Genomic DNA, 25,539 nt, shown 5'->3' with positions numbered 1-25,539 from the left:
TCATTTTATGCCAGTATTTTGTGGTTATTTAATTGAGAGTACTGTGCATGTTTGTTTGGGAGGAAGTTTTGGATATTTGTCACTGGAAAGGTGCACTGCCAGTGTAGTCTCAAGTTCCTACTTATCGGTAGAAGGCAGTCAGTGAATTTCAACAGCAGCAAGGAGTGCCTCGGGGAGTTGAGAAGTTTTGGACAAGTGGAGCCGCAGCTCATTCTGTGCTTTTCTAAGCGAGAACCAGCACCTATCCTCGTTGTGGTAAGAAGCTCTGAGCTACTTGAGAGTAACTGAGCATGACATTTTTCTTTTTCTGACTTGAAAGAACAGCCTACCATGTCACTGTCCAACCAGCATGATAACATTGGCTGCTTTCGCTCCAAAAACTTTGATTATCCAATTAAATGAGTCGCCCCTACCGTAATGTGTGCCGAAAAGAGGTTGACCAAACAGCTGGACCCTGTTCCATGCCAGTACCAACTTTTTGTTTGTTAACATGCTTTATGTATGCTTACAGTGGGAAGTTTGCCCTGTGTTCCCTGTTTTTACATAAAATAAGGGAAATTCTCTTTGATTACACTTTCAACAGCATTGATGCACCCCCTTCAGGTCGAATTTTTTGAAAGGTATGCACCAGAGAGTTCTGAACAAATATTCACGGACTTTCATCTTTCAACTGTGGTCTGGTGCTAATTGTTGCACAGTATTTCTCTTAGGGAGATGTGTCACAGTTGCAAGAGCATAATCCATATCATAAGCAACTTGCTGATTTCGTCACACAGTCTTCAATATAATTTGGTACCCCACGCCCCCTCTCATAGTACTAGTCTCATTTTCTGCAATCCCAAATGAGACTTTAGAGAAATTCGTTCTCTGTCAATTTTTATGTGAATTCAGTCCATTCAGTAGAGCACATCAAAAATTTGTTATACTAGGGATTGACATAGATTTAGAAATCCCTGATTTTCCTACAGTGTTTCCATGGTTAAGTAACCCACAAATAACAAATACAATCTGCCATATACCGCAGTTGTTCTCATTGTGAGGGTGTATCCTCTGTGCACAGTGGCCAAACATAACAAACTGTTATTTAATCTACCGGTCAGATGGAATTAAGTTTCTCTTGAGGCATATGAGTCACAACATTATCTTCGATAATGATAGAAGCTGAAGAAATATGTTAAAAGTACTCATATGTCTCAAGAAAAATTTAATGCCATCAGATGAACAGATCACCTACTCCTGAAGTACATGGAGGATTTCCCCATTATGTACAAAGCAGACGTGTTGTTCCAAGTCAGAGAGCCTCAGCACTACTAATGATGAGAAAATGGGCTGAAGGTTTGAACTGAAATCTTTGTTGTAAAGGCACTGGACTTAGGTAGTCCGTACAGCTGTGGTAGTCATAATGCTATGTTGCTGTAATAGCTAGCACATACGCTTAATAAGCGGGAGACCAGCGTTCAAGTCCCAGCGGTGGCACAGATTTTGATTCATTTCTTCAGCTTCTATCATAACGAAGATACAGTTATTTAATGTTCATAAAGGGAAATGAGCATTTGATTTGCTAGTTAGTATGACAATGTATTTGTTTATTACACAGTTTGAGGTATTTCATTCTCCCCTAGCTCTGAATCTGATACTTTTGGTTGACCACCACTCAGTGTTCAGATATGGCAGAGAGCAACCGTTTATAGCAAGGTTTTACCATAGCTCAGATAAGGACATTCTGCGCACCTAACTCAGATTTATAACTACTGTGACTGGTTCACTTTACATTCCATTGTATGCGTATTTCCAGATATTTAATGTATATCAGCTATTCTTTGTCAATGAGGTAATGAAATAATAACGGGTCTTCCGCCTGTTCAGTCGTAATATGTTACATTTATTTATAAATGTAATCGATCTGCTTTGTATCTTCCAGCACGTCGCTACAGCTTCTAGTTCTAGAACTTTTTTTATACAGGGTGTTACAAAAAGGTACGGCCAAACTTTCAGGAAACATTCCTCACACACAAATAAAGAGAAGATGTTATGTGGACATGTGTCCGGAAACGCTTAATTTCCATGTTAGAGCTCATTTTAGTTTCGTCAGTATGTACTGTACTTCCTCGATTCACCGCCAGTTGGCCCAATTGAAGGAAGGTAATGTTGACTTCGGTGCTTGTGTTGACATGCGACTCATTGCTCTACAGTACTAGCATCAAGCACATCAGTAAGTAGCATCAGCAGGACAGTGTTCATCACGAACGTGGTTTTGCAGTCAGTGCAATGTTTACAAATGCGGAGTTGGCAGATGCCCATTTTATGTGTGGATTAGCACGGGGCAATAGCCGTGGCGCGGTATGTTTGTATCGAGACAGATTTCCAGAACGAAGGTGTCCCGACAGGAAGACATTCGAAGCAATTGATCGGCGTCTTAGGGAGCACAGAACATTCCAGCCTATGACTCGCGACTGGGGAAGACCTAGAACGACGAGGGCACCTGCAATGGACGACGCAATTCTTCGTGCAGTTGACGATAACCCTATTGTCAGCGTCAGAGAAGTTGCTTCTGTACAAGGTAACGTTGACCACGTCACTGTGTGGAGAGTGCTACGGGAGAACCAGTTCTGTCCGTACCATGTACAGCGTGTGCAGTCACTATCAGCAGCTGATTGGCCTCCACGGGTACACTTCTGCGAATGGTTCATCCAACAATGTGTCAATCCTCATTTCAGTGCAAATGTTCTCTTTACGGATGAGGCTTCATTCCAACGTGATCAAATTGTAAATTTTCTGAATCAACATGTGTGGGCTGACGAGAATCCGCACGCAATTGTGCAATCACGTCATCAACACAGATTTTCTGTGAACGTTTGGGCAGGCATTGTTGCTGATGTCTTGATTGGGCCCCATGTTCTTCCACCTACGTTCAATGGAGCACGTTATCATGATTTCATACGGGATACTCTACCTGTGCTGCTAGAACATGTGCCTTTACAAGTACGACACAACATGTGGTTCATGCACGATGGAGCTCCTGCACATTTCAGACAAAGTATTCGTACGCTTCTCAACAACAGATTCGGTGAGCGATGGATTGGGAGAGGCGGACCAATTCCATGGCCTCCACGCTCTCCTGACCTCAACCCTCTTGTCTTTCATTTATGGGGGCATTTGAAAGCTCTTGTCTACGCAACCCCGGTACCAAATGTAGAGACTCTTCGTGCTCGTATTGTGGACGGCTGTGATACAATACGCCATTCTCCAGGGCTGCATCAGCGCATCAGGGATTCCATGCGACGGAGAGTGGATGCATGTGCCCTCGCTAACGGAGGACATTTTGAACATTTTCTGTAACAAAGTGTTTGAAGTCACACTGGTACGTTCTGTTGCTGTGTGTTTCCATTCCATGATTAATGTGATTTGAAGAGAAGTAATAAAATGAGCTCTAACATGGAACGTAAGCGTTTCTGGACACATGTCCACATAACATATTTTCTTTCTTTGTGTGTGAGGAACGTTTCCTGAAAGTTTGGCCGTACGTTTTAGTAACACCCCGTATACAACAGCACCATGCATGAACAGTCTCATGGGTCTTATGATACTATCCACTAGATTATTCACATTTATTGTAAACAGTAATGGTCCTAAGTGTAATGGTCCTTTGTGGTATGCCCAAAAGCTCTTTCGTCAGAAGATTTCTCTCCTTAAGAATAAATTGGGGTGTTGTATTTGCTTTTAACAGTTTAGTCCATACACAAAACTGCACTGATATTCTGTATAGTCGCATTTTGTTAATTATAAATGTCTACTGAAAGTCAAGGATCACAGCATCAGCCTGCGTGTCGGTACTTGAATCATCTGACACTCATGAGCAATGGGGGAAAGGGAGTTCAATCCAATTGATTTTTGGCTCTTATCTGATCTTATCAGCTGTCATCTTCAACGTCACCTGATAGCCTTCCCATGACTCTAGGGCAATAGCATGTGGTAAATTCAATGTCATTCATCATGACACTTGGCACGATAACTTCATTCCCTCTCCCCACCCACATTTCTAGACAAATTGTGCGGCTTAAAATGGTGGAAAATTCTTTCTACTGGCTGGGGGATGAGGACAGATAAATTAATCCTCCCTTCCCTCACATCTTTAGACCAATTTTTTCTCTTAAATATGGCGAAAAAAACTAAACAATTGAATGGGTCATTATGCTGTTGGTTGAGTATATGAGTACAGCACCTGTCACTCTGACCTTGACATGGGTCACTCCTCTGTGTTGGTTAGGTGATGGCAGCAATTTACCCCATTGGTGTGTCCTGCACCACTGGTCCCCCTCCGCATCTCAGCTGGGGATGGTGATCGTCATCATGAGATAGCCTTCGTGATCTGTACATCGGTCGATCAGCAGATTGGTCATCCAGTGCTGATCCTACACCATGTCAACACACCTAGCAACAAAAAACCAACGTCGTATTAGGGACTCCATTGTCCCATGCAACTTTTGTCCCACAGACTTTTCAGCTCCTATCATACTTTCGGAGCTATTCTTGGTGACACCAGTTAGTGACTCACCCAATATATATAATGATGCACCATCACACCTGACATTGCTAAAGAATTACAAGCATGTTTGTACTTATTTCTGTACCCTAATATATTAACTTAAATTAAGAAAAATAAATGTTGATTTCTATATACTGAGTGACTAGGCTGGAGAAATCAAGGTACATGTTTTTTATATATATATATATGAGATGAATAAGAGCGATATACTAGATTGTTATAATTAAACTTTTGGTATTTCGAATGCTGCAGTGCGGTCTATAGACGTCACAGGAGCCTGATACGTCGTAGGTATGTTCATTAATCGGTGCTGAAAAAATAATACGTCCACTTTTTGCCAATGGATGTGAATATGCCACTGTAAGGAATGAGAATGTGGCGTGGGTATAGGAAAAGGCGAAGAGCGATCAGACACATGATAACGGTTGTTCTGGCTCATTTATTAAAATACGGTCACAAGTTACTACAGTTACAACATGTGATCAATATGACCTCCCATCTCAGCAGTGCGCTGTGTCCATAACACAGCATGTTCGATGGTTGTTCACAGCACATCTGGTGTAATAGAGCCGTATGTCGTCGTATGAGATCCTACAGAACAGGAAGAGTCGGGATGCTTCCCTGATAGATGCGATCTTTGACATATCCTCAGAACCAGAAGTCACATGAATTTAAGTTGACGGATGTTTAAGGCCACACGCCTTGAAATTGCCTAGAGGTGAACCGGGTGCTACTGAAGATTTCTCGAAGTACAACTTTCACCAGGCATGTGACATGTAGCGTCGCCCAGTCTTCAATAGTGGTGTGGATATAGTTGCCTTACTGCGAAGCTACTATCTCTTGTTGCACAATGAGGTCCTTATAGCGTGTTGATGTCACAGTACACTAAAGAGGACCAAGGTGTGTCATCGCCTCGAAGAAACATAGACCAAGAATTGAGGAGCTTGTAAAACCGAACCACACAGTCACATAAGATGAATGCAGTGGATGTTCTTGCACAACATGTGATGGAATAGGGCCCCATATGCCTCAGTTATGGGCAGTTATGGCACCATGAAGAGTAAAATGTGCCTCATCTGTTCAAAGAACATTCCCCAGCCACATGTCACCCATTTCCATGGTTACCAAAAACAATGCAGCGATGCTATTATTGCCGTTCTGATAAAACAACTTTACAAGCGGTGCAAGGTCTTTCTTCTCAATAGCAAATTACCTTTCGTTCTTATGACTTCGACCTTATTAACCCTTCACACCAACAGTCACTTCACAAAAGAAATCAAGACATCGCCAAGCAACAAACAGGTCACTGACGTCAAAACAGGAAACATGTCACATTATGACTACTTACAGCGCCATATTTTAACCTGGTGGAAGAAAGTGGAGCTATTATTCTTTGTCAGCACACTTTGCAAGCGCACCGATTAATGAACATATCTAAGATAGTTCGGCGTACTGCGATGTGTCCGGTCTACACTGTAACACTCAGAACACTGACACTTTAATTACATCCACCCAGTATATGACAAAATAATTTCTGTTTTATTCACAATATAATAAGTTTTTATTTGGAGAAAATGTTTTTGTACAATGAATATACGAGGGTTCGAACTTTAATAGTGGCAGCTACTAATTTACAGCTAGTACAAAATAGATATGTGTTTCTAAGTTTTAGTGACCTTCAAAGTAGTCACCAGCATTGTGTATAACCCGCTGCCAGCGATGTGGAAGCGCAGAATACTCTTAGCAGTGCCACTTGTGTTGACATTTCGAGCGGCGCGATCTATTGCCCGACGAATTTGTAACAATTCTGAAGCGAATGCCGTGAAGTGTTTCCTTCAGTTAAGAAATCGAGTTGAACTCACGAGGAATTAAGTCAGGTGAATGCAGTAGGTGGTATAGCACTTAGCAGCCCCATCAGTCAAACAAATCAGTAACAGCTTGCACTGTGTGTACTTGAGCATTGTCCTGCAAAATGATGGCCAGGTTCTGCAGAAAGTGTCATCACTTCTGTCTCTATGCTGTTTATTTTTGGAGCACAACCTACGTCCAGCTTACAGACAGACTGTATGGAGGATGATCGACGACAATGAACCTAAGGTGCCGCATTTTTACGGGTCGCAGAGCTCGTTTGCGGTCTGGTATTGTCTTACTGAAGCGGAGGGTGCTCCATGTATGGACAAAGTTTTTTTGCGGTACTGAACTCTATTACAGCGTGCTGTTTATCATGTACTGACATAGTTGTGTTACACACTTCCGTATTAGATGCTGCAGAAGGATGCAACTTGCTTTAGAGAAGATGGAAAGGTGACTGAGTATTATGCGTGACATGTGATACCTTAACAGAAATTGAGAACAGAATGAAAAATTCGGAGGTATTACTTCTCAGCACACCCTTGTGTAAACGGTTTTCGCGAACTCTGTCGAAACCTTAGCCCACTGTAAAGCGACAAACTCATTAACGCAAGTGGTGACCCATTAACATTTGGCTTGGCACTATCCCAGCAAGTAATTATGTGAATTTCTCAATGGTTTCACAAATTCTCCATTGTCTTGCCGAATACTGTTTATTAATTATTTAAAAAAATCGTTTTCAAATTCACACATCATGAAATCCCTGACATTGATGTTACCCTCAATACACTTCTTCAAAGAGCGTGAGTCACTGAAGGAAACTGCGTGGGTGACTCAGATCAGTTTCATCCCCAACTTGATTCTGGATGATTCTATACTGCATTACACATCTCTGTTCATCCCCCAGCGTAGTCATCAGCTAGGAGAGGGAACCCTTGTGTGAAACTAGGCACTCCAGACATAGCGGAAAATCACTGGGCATGTCATGCAAACTATTAGGATACACCAGTTCTGCCTCCGTAACATATCTTACAACAGAATCCGCAGTCACGTCGTCGAATTTACCTAACTCGACGATTTAATCGTTGGACAGCTGTCGAAAGCTTTCAGTCAGCAGAGACTGTTGAGTGGTGTGCCAGTATAAGTTATTTATAACCAGTTACAGGATGTAACTCCCAGGTTATTTGCCATGCCACGTATATGGGCAGATTGGAATACCCACAAATCCCATGCACAATAAAGATTAACAAGTCAACATCAGTCAATAGTTCGATAGTGACGCGTGTCTTTTTCAATGTGGCGTCCCAGATCCTAGTATGGTGTAATGGAAGGAAGAGTCTAGCATGTTAGTGGTTGTGCATACACTCTTGATTTCTCGAAAATACCTGCAAATAAGCGTACATCTGTGTCCATACCCCTAAAGCAGAAATGCCGAACTCCTGCCTAATATTCACCACATGTCCATAATCCGCATCCATTATGGAACTGCCTGTAAGATTCCTGGTGAATGTGGCTCTATCGGCCAATGGGTTTTACTTGAGTCTTTCCATCGAATGCTGTTACTGAGAATGGAAGACTACCATTCATGAGCTGAAACTTTGCAGCATAGGGTGAGAGAGAACAAATTACTCTCTCACCTATTTTTCTTATACGCAAAAGTTAACGGCCTGAGCAGACATTGATGGAGCCTGGTAGGGTGCTAAAAGGAAGAGGTACTTTTATCGTTCTTAGTTTTTAGAAACGGCATGTTGAAAGTTGAAAGCAATTAGCGGTGACCCCATCCCTCAGTAATCTTACCGAACAGGCCCACTGCCGCACAGGTCAGACAGAGCACTCCCTTGTCAAGACAGGTCTCCATCAGGACAATGCTGCTATACTCGCATTGGCACCAGCCAAAGGCTGGGCTGGGGTGTTGGATTGAAGGGACGCATCTACACAGTGGAGTCATAAACTGGCATTGTGTGTAGCGGCACGCCTGATAAAAATTCACAAGTTTTCATGTTCGCCAATATTGCAAATAGGCCTGTGACCCACTTCCATCTGTCTCCAAGGTCATATAAGAAACTCTGGCGTCCGAGAAACGTTTAGAGATAGAATCTTTTTCACGCCTTATAGCTAGGACCAACATGCTCCAAGGAACAGGCGATTTAGATAAAGATGTTTAAGACTGTATCTGTTCGCTTGTTGTCGTGGGAAGTGATGCAACATCGACGGCCGGTGTGGCCGTGCGGTTCTAAGCGCTTCGGTTTGGAACCATGTGACCGCTACGGTCGCAGGTTCGAATCCTGCCTCGGGCATGGATGTGTGTGATGTCCTTAGGTTAGTTAGGTTTAAGTAGTTCTAATTTCTAGGGAACTGATGACCTCAGAAGTTAAGTCCCATAGTGCTCAGAGCCATTTGAACCATTTGATGCAACATCAGAGGAAAACATCTTCTCCTTCTGCGAAAACTTAAAAAAAGCCAGTAATTGGTGCTTTCTTTTTTTTCCAGAGACGCAGGTTTCTTAAATCTTGTGCTGTTTTGACGTTAGTTTTCACTGTCGTGTAGGAGAGGAGGTTTAGAACTTCTAAAGCCCTGTGATTGGTTCAAGACGGGGTGAAGGCAGTGTCATTCATGCACTTTACACAAAAACAGAATTTTTTTTATCTGGAGAGTTGCGAGGCACTCGTATTCTGGACTTCTGTCTGGAAGTGACTTCTGGTTGAAGCTCTGGCATGTGTGGTTGGTGCTTGGGACCTGTCCTGAGACTGACTTCACTTGCAAGTAGTTAGACTGGAGAGCCTATGGTGAAGCTCATACTGCATCGACAGTGTGACTTCAAACATCTCAGACTACTCGTTTGCCTAGGGCACAATTATTCGTTTTTGGTTTACCAGTCTTGACATTTCGTATCGTTGTGCACTCTGTCGAATAAGTGAGCCAAATTGGTCCTTAGTACAACCAGCGAACGAGTGTGTCACACACTGAAATCTACGATGATTTCGGGGCTTTGGCAGAGAGTAAATTGCGATCTGTCTGCCTGATCTGTAGACTGTAAGATTTTGCATTTATTTCGTGCCCGCGGTAGATTCACAGGTGCCGCCTTACGCCTCGCCTCTGCTGCACGTACCTCGCCAGCTGCAAGCTACATCGCCGCTCATAGCAAACAGGGCAACACACTGCTGCTCCGGCCTTGTGAGGGCGTACAGATCTCAATCACCGCTAGCTCTCAGCTGCACAAATATCAGCTTCTTTAGATTTGAACGGTCAAAGTCTGCTCAGCGTCAGATCAATTCAGTTTGCGTTATCCACATTTTAAGGGCCAGAGTACATGAGTCATTTCGGCCACCCAGGATCCTTATTTATTGTGGTCTTAAACCACCTATTAGTTGTTTACAGTATTGTATCATAATGTGTTTAGCATAAATTATGTCTGTCTTTGTTTTTGGGAAAATAAATGTTGTCAGTAAACTAGATTTTGCATACATTCTCATTCATTTTTTATATAGTGCAAATAGTGTTACCTTTCAAGGGATTTGCAGCTCTAGTGAGGTAAATGTACTATTGACTTATTGTCCCAGAAAGTTTCTGAAGCGATTCATACATGAAGTGTATCTCGTATAGGACTGGAAGTATAATTTTTGGCATAACTGGCTTGGTAAATAAAATGTACTCTCCATCGCTCTCAGGCAATAACTTGATTATATGTGAGACTGAAATCAGCCAAGTCCTCAACAAGGGAGTGAGCATCATAAGTGCTCAAATTGTGGGAGAGGATGGATATGTGTCACGGCTGCTGGTATTTGGGGTTACTTGCACTGTGTGCTGCACTACGAAATTTCCCTAATACACTCCTGGAAATGGAAAAAAGAACACATTGACACCGGTGTGTCAGACCCACCATACTTGCTCCGGACACTGCGAGGGGGCTGTACAAGCAATGATCACACGCACGGCACAGCGGACACACCAGGAATTGCGGTGTTGGCCGTCGAATGGCGCTAGCTGCGCAGCATTTGTGCACCGCCGCCGTCAGTGTCAGCCAGTTTGCCGTGGCATATGGAGCTCCATCGCAGTCTTTAACACTGGTAGCATGCCGTGACAGCGTGGACGTGAACCGTATGTGCAGTTGACGGACTTTGAGCGAGGGCGTATAGTGGGCATGCGGGAGGCCGGGTGGACGTACCGCCGAATTGCTCAACACGTGGGGCGTGAGGTCTCCACAGTACATCGATGTTGTCGCCAGTGGTCGGCGGAAGGTGCACGTGCCCGTCGACCTGGGACCGGACCGCAGCGACGCACGGATGCACGCCAAGACCGTAGGATCCTACGCAGTGCCGTAGGGGACCGCACCGCCACTTCCCAGCAAATTAGGGACACTGTTGCTCCTGGGGTATCGGCGAGGACCATTCGCAACCGTCTCCATGAACCTGGACTACGGTCCCGCACACCGTTAGGCCGTCTTCCGCTCACGCCCCAACATCGTGCAGCCCGCCTCCAGTGGTGTCGCGACAGGCGTGAATAGAGGGACGAATGGAGACGTGTCGTCTTCAGCGATGAGAGTCGCTTCTGCCTTGGTGCCAATGAGGGTCGTATGCGTGTTTGGCGCCGTGCAGGTGAGCGCCACAATCAGGACTGCATACGACCGAGGCACACAGGGCCAACACCCGGCATCATGGTGTGGGGAGCGATCTCCTACACTGGCCGTACACCACTGGTGATCGTCGAGGGGACACTGAATAGTGCACGGTACATCCAAACCGTCATCAAACCCATCGTTCTACCATTCCTAGACCGGCAAGGGAACTTGCTGTTCCAACAGGACAATGCACGTCCGCATGTATCCCGTGCCACCCAACGTGCTCTAGAAGGTGTAAGTCAACTACCCTGGCCAGCAAGATCTCCGGATCTGTCCCCCATTGAGCATGTTTGGGACTGGATGAAGCGTCGTCTCACGCGGTCTGCACGTCCAGCACGAACGCTGGTCCAACTGAGGCGCCAGGTGGAAATGGCATGGCAAGCCGTTCCACAGGACTACATCCAGCATCTCTACGATCGTCTCCATGGGAGAATAGCAGCCTGCATTACTGCGAAAGGTGGATATACACTGTACTAGTGCCGACATTGTGCATGCTCTGTTGCCTGTGTCTATGTGCCTGTGGTTCTGTCAGTGTGATCATGTGATGTATCTGACCCCAGGAATGTGTCAATAAAGTTTCCCCTTCCTGGGACAATGAATTCACGGTGTTCTTATTTCAATTTCCAGGAGTGTATATTACAGTGGTCTCTACGTGGAGTTCCAGCTTTTCTGTCTAATGGTAGACCACAAATATGAGAATGAACTGATTTTTTCTATAATTAGTCATTGTCCTGCGATTTTCCTATGGGAATTTTGGTGTGATCACATGCCTTACAAATTGTTAAGAGTCATAGAGCAACCATCTCACAGGATTACTCAGGGTGTTTGAAACGAAATGATTGAGATGAGTAATATGAACAAACAGTTCCATACACCACTGCATATAGTACACACCGGTCTGAGAAAATATTGTAAGATGTAGTGGGATCAGCCTCACAATATGAAACAGGTGCTAGGCAGCATTCAAAGTCTGTGTACATTGCAAAGGAGCAACGCAACTGGTTGTGGGCATTCTTAAACTGTAAGAACTTATTTGCATCGATAGGCACTTCCACACATACCAGTTCCTGGTGTATTATAGTCTGTCAGATGATTTGCTAATGCTCACTCAAAACAAATGTGTCGTAACATCTAGGACAAAAATCATTTGCACTTTTAAGTTTTGACACGTCTGTGGAAAGTAAGTGGGACAATTTTTTGACTGACTCTTGGTGTTGCTCTTCCTCCTCAGAGAAAGACAACACAACTATAGGTCTGAGGCAGAGACCAGCTACTTTATAAAACTAGGGTGTCTGACGACTTTATGCCTAATCTCTTTTTTTTATACGTTGTGCGGTTCTTCTAGTTTTCTTTCTTCTTCCTTCAGGCAGTAGGACACTCAAATTAAAAGTTTGGAACCACTCTGCAATTGAGGTCCTCAACGATGTCACGACATTTTACCCCAAACATAAATTATGGTTTTCTCTTTGACAGCATACCGCCTTCTTTTAGATGGTAAGTGAATTTGCAGCATAAAATTCACTGCACTTAATGGCGATATCACCGAAACCACTATTTTTCGAAACAGAAATAACATTTTATAACCATTGTATGGAAGTGTAAATTTTTAAAATATTAATAGGAATTAATACATATGTATCCACTCATCGTGGTCCCTGAAAATGGTCTCATTGCTTATAAGTATTAGGTGTAAATATATACACTTCGATATATATCAGTTATACATAATATTTTAACATACATTTACATCTCTTTTGGAAAATACATTTACATCTCTGTTGTCATGGTTCGAGGTTTTATGGGTATTAGATTCATCAAGCAGCGTTTTCTTTCAAATTCTCCACCCCCAGATTGTATTGCATGCTTTGTTAAACATACTGGATGCTTATCCAGTATATAAAGTTTATCTCTGCTGACCCAGCATGTCACGTTTATTTCACTAACCCTGTGATGGTTAATGTATTTGGTAAAAGTGTATACATCTTCTTGTTGCTGTTGTTGTTTTTCTTCTCCTCCTCATCTTCTGTCCCCATCCATCTTATCAAATGTATGCAGAAGTTGTTTCAGACTTTCAATTAATGGCTTAAATGTTTCTGAGAGAGAATAAGTTCACTCTAATTGTTGTAGTTTTAGCAGTCTTAGTTTCCTATGACCAACAGTCCATGCCTCAATGACTTTTCATTTTGTCGACACGCTGTTGCGTACTTTTTGCTTTTCCATAGTATTATGTTTGATAGACTCGTTCATATTTTTAATTTCTGTAGTACAGCTTTTAAAACTTCCATTTACTGTTTCAATTTTTGTATCAGTTCATGAATGGATGTTTGACCTCTGCATAATTCTGTTGAAATAGGTGCATGACATGCAGGCAAACTTATCCATTACATACAATATATACTGGCACAGTTACATATTCGTCCACTATCTTTTAAACAGAAACTAACAGAAGTTATGTGCATATCACTTGTCATTCAGCTTTCTTGTTTTATCAATAACCAGAAAACCATACTGTGAGTTATTCCAGCAATCTATACATGTGATTATAAATTCACTAAATGCCATGCCACTTCTTACGTGTGTATGAAACATGTATTATATAAATTTATACTGTCCTTTTTGAAAATGATAAAGAGGTTTGCATTATCTCTTATCATCTGCTTTGCAATCCTGGAATGTCTTTGGTTCCCTCCCTGGGGGTATGTTGCGTCTACGCAATTAACTGAAGGCAATTTGTTTGCTGCCATATGCATTTTGCCTCTTTTACTTGTGAAGCATCTACAGTGGCCTGTAATGCATGTTCATTTTTATACATATAATAAATGTATTATGTGGCAGTTACAATATACTACTATGCTACATTTTGTGATGTTTTTCTCTTGTTTTACAGGTTAGAATCAATTTTTGTAACACAAATTTCGTGATTGGAAATTATCGTTCGATGTTATTACGATTTCCGTCGCTGTTAGCCCATGTGTGTGCTCCTAAAGAAGTGTTCATTAGTCTACACGCTAAAGTTGGCCGATTTCCGGCGTTCTTTCACCCACATTTGTTTCAACACATCGCTTACATCACTTGCCCTTCACGTTTTGTGTTAAATATGTGTGTGTTTACGGTGTGTAGTGTTGCTAACACTGACTCATGACACAAATAAAGCCTTACACATCCCATAAACAGCTTCACTCATATCTTTCGACATAGAGCACATGTACACCTCAGTATCCACTGCAGACACAATAAAGCTAATTGAAGATCTTTGGATTCCGGAGAAATGTAGGAACACGCGAGGCAATACTGACCCTACGACATCTCATACAAGACAGGTTAACGAAAGGAAATAACTAACACCCTCATGCAATCACATCACAAAATTACTTCAAATTTGAAAAAGAATTTTACTTACGAGAATATGGGCTTTCAAAGCGATCACCAAAATCAGGAACATTGCCAAACACATTCATCAGCCACATAGAAAACACAATATTTGATACAGGCATCACAAAGAAAGATTACAAAATTGTTTACTGGTACAGATATGCGGATGACATTATCTGTATGGTAGATGAACCAACAGAGAAAATTGATAAACTTCATACTGACATATACTATGTACATAAAAATATTCAAATCACCATTGAAAAAGAAACACGAAAACAAATTATGGTCACAGTAACCATCTGCCCCTGGAAATTTTATGCAGTTTATAATGTTATAACATTACGACCCTTGTATGATGTAATATCTAATCTGTTAACAGCCTAGCTCGAATTTATGTAACTCAGCTATCGAAAATACTGTGTTTGGCGGGTACGTTATAAGAAAAACTGGGGCCAACCACGAAAATACACTCCTGGAAATTGAAATAAGAACACCGTGAATTCATTGTCCCAGGAAGGGGAAACTTTATTGACACATTCCTGGGGTCAGATACATCACATGATCACACTGACAGAACCACAGGCACATAGACACAGGCAACAGAGCATGCACAATGTCGGCACTAGTACAGTGTATATCCACCTTTCGCAGCAATGCAGGCTGCTATTCTCCCATGGAGACGATCGTAGAGATGCTGGATGTAGTCCTGTGGAACGGCTTGCCATGCCATTTCCACCTGGCGCCTCAGTTGGACCAGCGTTCGTGCTGGACGTGCAGACCGCGTGAGACGACGCTTCATCCAATCCCGAACATGCTCAATGGGGGACAGATCCGGAGATCTTGCTGGCCAGGGTAGTTGACTTACACCTTCTAGAGCTCGTTGGGTGGCACGGGATACATGCGGACGTGCATTGTCCTGTTGGAACAGCAAGTTCCCTTGCCGGTCTAGGAATGGTAGAACGATGGGTTCGATGACGGTTTGGATGTACCGTGCACTATTCAGTGTCCCCTTGACGATCACCAGTGGTGTACGGCCAGTGTAGGAGATCGCTCCCCACACCATGAGGCCGGGTGTTGGCCCTGTGTGCCCGGTCGTATGCAGTCCTGATTGTGGCGCTCACCTGCACGGCGCCAAACACGCATACGACCATCATTGGCACCAAGGCAGAAGCGACTCTCATCGCTGAAGACGACACGTCTCCATTCGTCCCTCCATTCACGCCTGTCGCGGCACCACTGGAGGCGGGCTGCACGATGTTGGGGCGTGAGCGGAAGACGGCCTAACGGTGTGCGGGACCGTAGCCCAGTTTCATGGAGACGGTTGCGAATGGTCCTCGCCGATACCCCAGGAGCAACAGTGTCCCTAATTTGCTGGGAAGTGGCGGTGCGGTCCCCTACGGCACTGTGTAGGATCCTACGGTCTTGGCGTGCATCCGTGCGTCGCTGCGGTCCGGTCCCAGGTCGACGGGCACGTGCACCTTCCGCCGACCACTGGCGACAACATCGATGTACTGTGGAGACCTCGCACCCCACGTGTTGAGCAATTCGGCGGTACGTCCACCCGGCCTCCCGCATGCCCACTATACGTCCTCGCTCAAAGTCCGTCAACTGCACATACGGTTCACGTCCACGCTGTCGCGGCATGCTACCAGTGTTAAAGAATGCGATGGAGCTCCGTATGCCACGGCAAACTGGCTGACACTGACGGCGGCGGTGCACAAATGCTGCGCAGCTAGCGCCATTCGACGACCAACACCGCGGTTCCTGGTGTGTCCGCTGTGCCGTGCGTGTGATCATTGCTTGTACAGCCCTCTCGCAGTGTCCGGAGCAAGTATGGTGGGTCTGACACACCGGTGTCAATGTGTTCTTTTTTCCATTTCCTGGAGTGTATTTACTTTTTTATATTTTGTAAATAACTAGATGAGAAAGTCAAGAATAATTAAAGAGGTTATTATTTTCTTTTCTTGCTCTTATTGAAGTGTGCACTACTGGTGAGCAACCTCCACTGATGCCTAGTCGCTACTGAATACGCACAGTCCATCGCGTGCCTTATCTGTGTTGTTGACCGTCAAACACAACCATCCCATTACTATCACTGTTCACATTATTTTGGTTGTACCTCTATAAGACAGGCGAAATATCCCCAGACGTCAAGAAGAATATAATAATCCTGATTCCAAAGAAACCAGGTGCTGACAGGTGTGAAAATTACCGAACGATCATTTTAATAAGTCACGTCTACAAAATATTAACACGAATCCTTTACAGGAGAATGGAAAAACCGGTAGAAGCCGACGTCGGAGAAGATCAGTTTGGATTCCGGAGAAATGTAGGAACACGCGAGGCAATACTGACCCTACAACGTCTCATACAAGATAGGTTAATGAAAGGAAAACCTACGTTTATAGCTTTGGTGGACTTTGAGACAGCTTTGGACAATGTTGATTAGAACATTCTCTTTCACATTCTAAAGGTGGCAGGGGTAAATACGGGGAGCGAAAGGCTATTTACAATTTGTTCAGGAACCAGATGGTAGTTATAAAGAGTCGAGGGGCACGAAAGGCAAGCAGTGGTTGAGAAGGAAGTGAGACAGGGTTGTAGCTTATCCTCGATGTTATTCGCTCTGTATACTGAGCAAGAACTAAAGGAAACGAAACAGAAATTTGGAGTAGGAGTTAGAGTCCAGGGAGAAGAAATAAAAACTTTGAGATTTGCCGACGACATTGTAATTCTGTCAGAGACAGCAAAGGACTTGGAGGATCAGTCGACGGTGCCTTGAAAGAAGCATATAAGCTTAAAATAAACAAAAGCAAAACGAGAATAATAGAATACTGTAGAATTAAATCAGGTGATGCTGAGGGAATTAGACTAGGAAATAAGTTTTGTTATTTGGGAAGCAAAATAACGTATGATAGTCGAAGTAGGGAAGATATAAAATGTATACTGGCGATGGCAAGAAAAGCCATTCTGAAGAAGAGAAGTTTGTTAACATCGAGTATGGATTTAAGTTTCAGGAAGTCCTGTGGAGTGCAGCCATGTATGGAAATAAAACACGGACGATAAACAGCTTAGACAGGAAGAGAATAGAAGCTTTTGAAACATGTTGCCACAGAAGAATGTTGAAGATTAGATGGGTAGATCACGTAACTAATGAGGAGGTGCTGAATAGAATTGGAGAGAAGAGAAATTTATGGTACAACCTAACTAAAAGAAGGGATCAGTTGGTAGGACACATTCTGAGGCATCTGGGATCACCACTTTTTGTACTGGAGGGAAGCGTTGGGCGTAAAAATGGTAGAGGGAGACCAAGGGATGAATGCAGTATGCAGATTTAGGGGGATGTAGGTTGCAGGAGTCACTCGGCATTGAAGAGGCTTGTACGGGATAGAGTAGCATGGAAAGCTGCATCAAACCAGTCTTTGGACTGAGAACCACAACAGCAACAACATCGCGTTTATATAATCTGCTCGTAACATGGTCTTTGTATAGAGTTTTTATCTCGTTATTCACAACAGAATACGTACATTTGAGCATTAAAAAGATACTGACACAAAATAAAATTGAATATTATTTCATTTATGCGTATTAAACAAAGTCATATAATATGTATTGTTCATGAAACGATGGGAAAATTTTCTTTTAAGGAGAGCTTTGACGTCACAGTGTGGTTTCGAAATCTCTGTTTTTCCGTTGTGTGGTCTATCTAAAACCTTCCAGTGTCTCCAAGTCTCTTCCATCAGAGCACAGCCTTTTTTCACAATTTTTAAACCAAGTATCAGCAAAGATTAAATTGTTTTCTGTACAAAATTATACCAGTTGGCTCCCACTTCTATTCCTCTTCCCAGACAACGTTCTCGTACTACTTTTCCTTCTCGTCATTTTCTTGTTATCGATTTCCAGTCTCGCAACGCAAATAAATTTCCGTATTCCTTAACTCAAGTATCGCGCCGAAATTTTCCAGTTTTAACAGGCAGCCTTTAACAGTGTGTGACGGATGTAAATAGGCTTATAACGGGGAGCCTAGGACGTGAATGCACGTACGTCTGACCCGTTCTTCAGTTCAGAAACGTCTTGGGCGCAGGGCGGTGGGCGTAGCGATGCGTATCGCGCTGCTCTTTAGACTTTCAAATGGTGCTCACACCTCTGGCTGGCGTGTTGCCGCTAATAGGGACTCGCAGCCCCAGGCGCCGACCCTGCTCAGGTCCAGACCCGTCTGCGAGCAGTGCAGAAACCAAGGCGCGTAACGTGACGGGGAGGTTTTTTTTTTTTTTTTTTCAAAGCAAGCAACAACGAACGACTGACGTATCTCTAATGCATAAGAGTCAGTCAAATGAAAACGAGACAAATGGAAAAAAGCAAGTAAAATGTTTATTATCAGAAGTAATCGCCATAACTGTTGGTACATTTATCCCACTGTGCGGCTAGACGGTTAATGTCTTCACGAGAAAACGTTTCTGGGTGCCTGCGCAACCATGGTTGTACCCAGGCGTGCACATCTTCGTCCACAGCAAATTGACGATCACGAATGTTTCTCTTCAGAGCTCCAACAATCTGAAAATCACATGAGGAAAGATTGGGAACGTATGCGGATGTATGAGAATTTCCAACGTAACTTCTGCAGCGTAATTGAAACAACCGTGACAAAATGTGGACGGCCATTGTGCTACGAGGGTCACTCCAAAAGAAATGCACACTATTTTTGTAAAAATACTGTTTTCATTCTGCATGTGTGAAAGTTTTACAGTGTGTAGATACATCCTTCCCGCTTGTTTTCAAACTTAGTTCAACCTCTTCCTTTGAGTGGCGCCGTCACAGCATGTCTTCAAGATGGCTGCTACACTTGACGTTCGTCAGAAGCAACGTGCTGTCATAGAATTCCTGTGCTAGAGGCTGAAAAGGGTGTATGGGGATGCTGCTGTCGATCGCATTATAGTTAGTCGGTGGGCAAGCAGGTTACACGATGAAAGCGGGCACGGAAATATTGAGGATTGTCCTCGCAGCGGCAGGCCTCGTACTGCACACACTCCAGACAATGCGCAGGGAGTTAACGAATTGGTGACTGCTGACAGACGCATCACAGTGAACGAATTGTCACGCTACGATGGGATAGGGGAAGGAAGTGTTTGCAGAATACTGATAGCGTTGGCGCTAAAAAAGATTTTCGCCAGGTGGGTTCCCAGGATGTTGACAGTGGCTCACAAAGAAACAAGAAAAACGGTATGCAGCGAACTTATGGAACAGTACGAGAATGATGGAGATGAATTTCTTGGAAGAATTGTGACAGGTGATGAAACATGGCTCCATAATTTTGCACCAGAGACGAAGACGCAATCAATGGAGTGGCATCACGCAAATTCACCCAAGGAAAAAAAATTCAAAACCACACCCTCTGCTGGAAAAGTTATGGCTACAGTGTTTTTCGATTCCGAAGGACTCTTGCTTGTGGACATGATGCCAAGTGGAACCACCATAAATTCTGATGCATATGTGACGACACTGAAGAAACTTCAAGCTCGACTGAGTCGTGTTCGACCACATCGGCAAAAGCAGGATGTTTTACTCTTGCACGACAATGCACGGCCACGTGTCAGTCAAAAAACCATGGAAGCGATCACAAAACTCGGATGGACAACACTGAAACACCAGCCTTACAGTCCTGACCTGGCTCCATGTGACTATCATCTCTTTGGGAAACTGAAAGACTCTCTTCGTGGAACAAGGTTTGAAGATGATGACTCCCTTGTGCACGCTGCCAAACAGTGGCTCCAGCAGGTTGATCCAGAATTTTACCGTGCGGGTATACATGCGCTGGTTCCAAGATGGCGTAAGGCAGTTGAAAGGGATGGAAATTATGTGGATCAATGAAAATATTGTTCCTAAAGCATGTATCTACACACTGTAAAACTTTCAGACATGGAGAATAAAAGATGGATTTAAAAAAAAAAATGTGCACTTCTTTTGGAGTGACCCTCGTACAACAAAATTTCCTGGGCATTTGAGCTCGATGGCGAGCTTCCATTTTTGCATGGTTCCGACGTGGTCTGTGGGCGTTATGAAAACCTGCAGAGTATGATTAGTTTAACATTGAGGAGTGGTCTGCGGCTATCGGTATTGACATTAAAAAAATGGCCCATTCCATGGAACGCTCCCAACAATGCAAAATCGCCTGAAACGTCATAGGCCGTTGCCCGGCATTACATCGAGTTTATGTCGGTCACATTCGCTGTCGGTATGGAACTGTGTTCTCTGTAACAGAAGAAGAAGAAGCGATGCTAAATTTCTCACCGCACGAAATCTTGGCGGAACCGCTGACTCCGGAAATGACAGTAACGTAAGAGACTAGCGGATTTAAGAGACGTGTATTTAGTTAGTTTCTAGTATCAGCTATATAATTTCAATTATAATAGTTAAAATGCTTACATCTGATGGTGTATATGCTTGTAACCCATAGCTGCTTCGAACCTGTAGTTGAAAGAATGAAAGATAATTTTCGGTTTTCATTTGCAGTTCAGGACATTGTTTGAACTTATACCGTAGTTCCAAAAGACTGTGCCTTGTGTTTCTGGAGAGTAAACAGCCTACTGGATATTTGCCTATGTACGTGCGCGTGATTCGTGTGTTGATAAACTATTTTGGTGGTTTAAGGTTGGAGAAAGTGCAGTGCCGATCACTTCGTCTGTCGATTACTTATTTGATACAATCTGTGAACATCGTAGGTTCATCTCCTGGCACTTCGTGATGTGTTATGGTATCGTTAGTTGGAAAACATCTTGCACGTTCAACACGGTAAATTAGAGCTTTACTACATTTCCACATTACTGGATATCCCTCAGTTTTGCAACTTGTCTGTTGTATCTTACGTCTGATTGATTCGTGCACATGGGTGTGACAGTGAGGGTCGTACTGCTGTTGATAACTTTGGCAGAAACTGAAATGATGGTGATATCTGCAGAAGGTACACTGACTCCGACTGACGAACTGACATCAAGGAGATTTGCGATTTAGCGTGCAACTTTTTTCGTAGTTTGACAATCAGCAACTTTATGCTACCACGTGCAGGGTGCTGTGAGTTGTGAGAGTGATACTGACCCAGCAGCGTGTAGAATGTAAGTGCTGAGTGACATCAACATGTACTTTTACAAAAATGTGATATGAAATGTGTTTCATCGAAGAAGTCGTGGATTTTTGTTAAGATCCAGGTTTGAGTTAGCATCTTCTTGCTGCCATCTACGCAATGTCACCAATAAACATTATTACTGTAAGTAATGTACGTGACGCCTCAAAAAAGCGTTACTCCCACCGAATTTACCTCCATCCTGTGACTTCCACCAATTTGAACCAGTTATTGTTCTGTACAAGTCACCACGTAATCACAGTAATCACGTAATCACTATTAATAGGTAAGGATCCTCATGGTAACTGTGGATAAGTTTCTCTCTGGTCACTATGACTATCCGCTGCTAACTTTCAATCAAAACGAAGTATATGGCATGGCAGAACTGAAATTTCCCGTTAGGCGATTAAGGAAGAGGAAGCTACGTTTCACTCTCTGGTTCCTGATTTTCCATACAGATAATTGACGTTTTACTGCACTGGTTAATCAGGTTCATAATTGCGTGAGATAAAACTGTAATAACACTTAGGAAACACATATTTAGAAGTGCGTTGAAGGATCCATTACAGTTACAGTCACATGTACGCATAATAATTAATTTAGTTCATTTTGAGGACTGCGTTCATTAATTTCCAGTGGTTTTCCAATTTTGAGAACTAGAAATAAACTGACAAGTTTTTTTTAGATAATTATGCTACCACCAACAAAACATCTGCAATCGTTGTGACACAACAAAATGCACCGTTGAGAAAAAGCAAAATAACTTGAAACTCTGTAAAGGGGAATTGCTCGCTTACCCGTATGTTACGTTATGTGTTGCCTTTCACAGTGTGAGCTCGCTTACTACCCTAATGTCGGCAATCTCATTATCCCACAGCTTGTACATTTTATTGTTTACGTAAGGTCGTGTCGAAAATCAAGTGATAACTCTGGAATATGATAAACACAAATGAAATTATTAATAAAAGGGTTATCATTTCGCTTTCACACCTAGTAAGTTCTGCTGCTCTTGATGTGTGAGGGAGAGCAGCGATTCAACTTTGCTAATCATGTGTCATCAACTGATGGAAATTAGATTTACGATGACGCTCCCGTACCACGAGGAACAGGAAAGATTCATCGGCATTTAATTTAAATAAATTAATTGTATGTACTGAAAAAAACATTTTAGAAACAATGCAACACGTAAAGGAATTACGAGCCAGTTGTCTACCCAGCTAATCCTAGAGTCATCAGTGTGCGGTATTGCGCTTCGACGAAACTTATACTCAAATAGTTCCATGTAGCGCCTGGGGTACACCCTAGACCTATGAGTTGGCATACGGCATCCAACGCGCACTTCACTTGATTTTCAAATGAACCATACGGCGTTCGCCAGATTCCCCACCATAAATTGGCAACCTCCCTTTGTTTGAGATATTGAGCTGTTATCCAGTGTTAATAAAATTTGGCCCTCCCTTCAATATGAGTTTCTTTTTTTTAAATTTCCTCTTACTTCTGTTGATAACCATTCGTAATTTACTATTCGTTATTTCGCACCATAACCTCTTTCTCTGGTCATTCAATAATTGTCTCCTCCCGAGGACAGAAGGGGTAGAAGTGTTCCCCTTTCTGGAACGGGTGCTCCTTCGAGGCCAAAAAAAAAAAAAAAAAAAAGGAAAAGTGTGTGAGACAGATCCCCGTCACAGCGTCTCTAGCAACCAACCGCAGGAAGGTGCCGCAGTGGTTAGCACAACTCGACTCGCATTCGGGAGAACGACTGTTCAAGTCCGTGACCGACCATCCGGATTTAGGTTTCCCCTGATTTTCCTAAACCGATCCACGCAAATGCGGGGATGGTTTCTTTGAAAGCGCACGGCCAGTTTCCTTCCCCACCCCTGAAATATTTCGAATTCGTTCTTCACCTATTAGCGCACGTTGATATTGGGTTAATGCAAACTTCGACACCATTTGAACTCCTCCAGGAAACACTTTCAGTTGCGTGTCTGACTGTTTGTGGAGGAATGACAACCCATTATTTCTCAAAATCAGAAACCAATGGATGGTTCAGATGGCTCTGAGCACTACGGGACTTAACTTCTGAGGTCATGAGTCCCCTAGAACTTAGAACTACTTAAACCTAACTAACCTAAGGACATCATACACATCCATGCCCGAGGCGGGATTCGAACCTGCGACCGTAGCAGTCGCGCGATTCCACACACAAGCGCCTAGAACAGCTCGGCCACCGCTCGGAGTCCGCAGCTCGTGGTCGTGCGGTAGCGTTCTCGCTTCCCACGCCCGGGTTCCCTGGTTCGATTCCCGGCGGGGTCAGGGATTTTCTCTGCCTCGTGATGACTGGGTGTTGTGTGATGTCCTTAGGTTAGTTAGGTTTAAGTAGTTCTAAGTTCTAGGGGACTGATGACCATAGATGTTAAGTCCCATAGTGCTCAGAGCCATTTGCACTACCGCTCGGAAACCAATGGAAGTAGTGATGTTAGACGCTGGAATCTGGAATGAAGTCGGCGTTCTGACTCTTCCAAGAGGTACGATATTGCAGTGCCTGTGTTATTCTGATTACGGTGCAAAAGTTCCTTTGGGCATGTATGCATGTCCAAAGGAACTTTACATCGCAATCAGAATAACACAGGCATTGCAATATCGTATTTATCTGCCGATACCTGGCAGGCGACTATCAAGTACAGCGTCTGACCTGTACTGGAATATACATAATGGATGTATGAATACAGGTCGCAGACGCATGGTTGACGACGTATGGAACTTTGGATCCGGCCGTGAGTCGCGCACATGGTAGTGGTAGTAGTAGTAGCAGTAGTAGTAGTAGCTTTATTCATCCGTGGATCTCTTTTTACAAGCATATAGGACATGTCAAAGAATTTACAAGTTTAGATCAATTTAAAATAAGCGAATTCGTATTCATATATATTTACAGACTTCTAGTTAGACAAAATCGCTAGATTTACTTCTGGTATACAAGACTATTTCTACAAACAACTTATTAAAATTATCTAATGCCACACCGTTCACCCATATCTCACTATCAGTCACTGCATACACTACACACACACACACACACACACACACACACAAACACACACTGGTGATCGCTGGGCTATTTTCTGTACCGCAACTTCCCATTTGCTATCCTGAAAAACTGACTTAGCATACTTCCATAATTAGTGAGATGTTGAGCTCAGAAAGAGGAAGAGGTGTTAGTATTGTGCTACGCATAGCTTGGGGGTAATTATTCCTAGAAAGGAAAAAAGAAGGAAAAAAACATAAAGTGAAGGTGCTATGTGGAATGTAGGATGTTTTATGATCATTATTATTGTTATTATTATTATTAATAATATTTATTTGTACAACTTTTTTTATCAAGCAGCTACTCTGTTTTATCTAAGTAACCCTTCAATGTATAAAATGTATTGCATAGCACATACTTTCTAGCTGCCTTTTTAAATATGTGTATTTTTGCAATTTCTTTAATCTCTTTTGGTATTTTATTGTACAGTTTTATTTCTTGGTAGAAAATGCTGTTTTGAGTTTTATGTTTATTTTTTCTTGGTAAATGTAAGTTGAGTCTATCTCTTGTTGCATGGTCATAGACAGAGCTGTTTGTGCAGTAATTACCAATGTTATTTTTGGTGTGTATAACTGACTGGTAAATGTATTCACATGGAGCAGTTAAAATCCGCAGTGTTTTGAACAGATCTTTACAATGAGCTTGACTAGTATTTTTGGCTATTATTGTTATGGCTCCTTTCTCGAGTTTGAAAATTGTGTTCATGTTTTGTGCGTTTGTTCCCCAAAAAAGAATGTCATAGCTAACAATTGAGTGTACATATGAATAATAAGTAACTACAAGACACTGCATTTTACACACTGATGATAGGATTCTATGGGAATAAATTGTTGATGACATTTTGTTTGCAAGTACCTTTGTGTTTTCACACAACTTCAACTGAGAATCAATATTCATTCCTAGAAATTTTGCATTTGTTACACAGTTTGTAGAGGTGCCATCTACATTTAATT

This window comes from Schistocerca piceifrons, chromosome 5 (genome assembly GCF_021461385.2).
Source record: "Schistocerca piceifrons isolate TAMUIC-IGC-003096 chromosome 5, iqSchPice1.1, whole genome shotgun sequence".
Classification (NCBI taxonomy): domain Eukaryota; kingdom Metazoa; phylum Arthropoda; class Insecta; order Orthoptera; family Acrididae; genus Schistocerca; species Schistocerca piceifrons.
The sequence above is the reverse complement of the archived record's forward strand: the minus strand, read 5'-3'. Positions refer to the sequence as shown.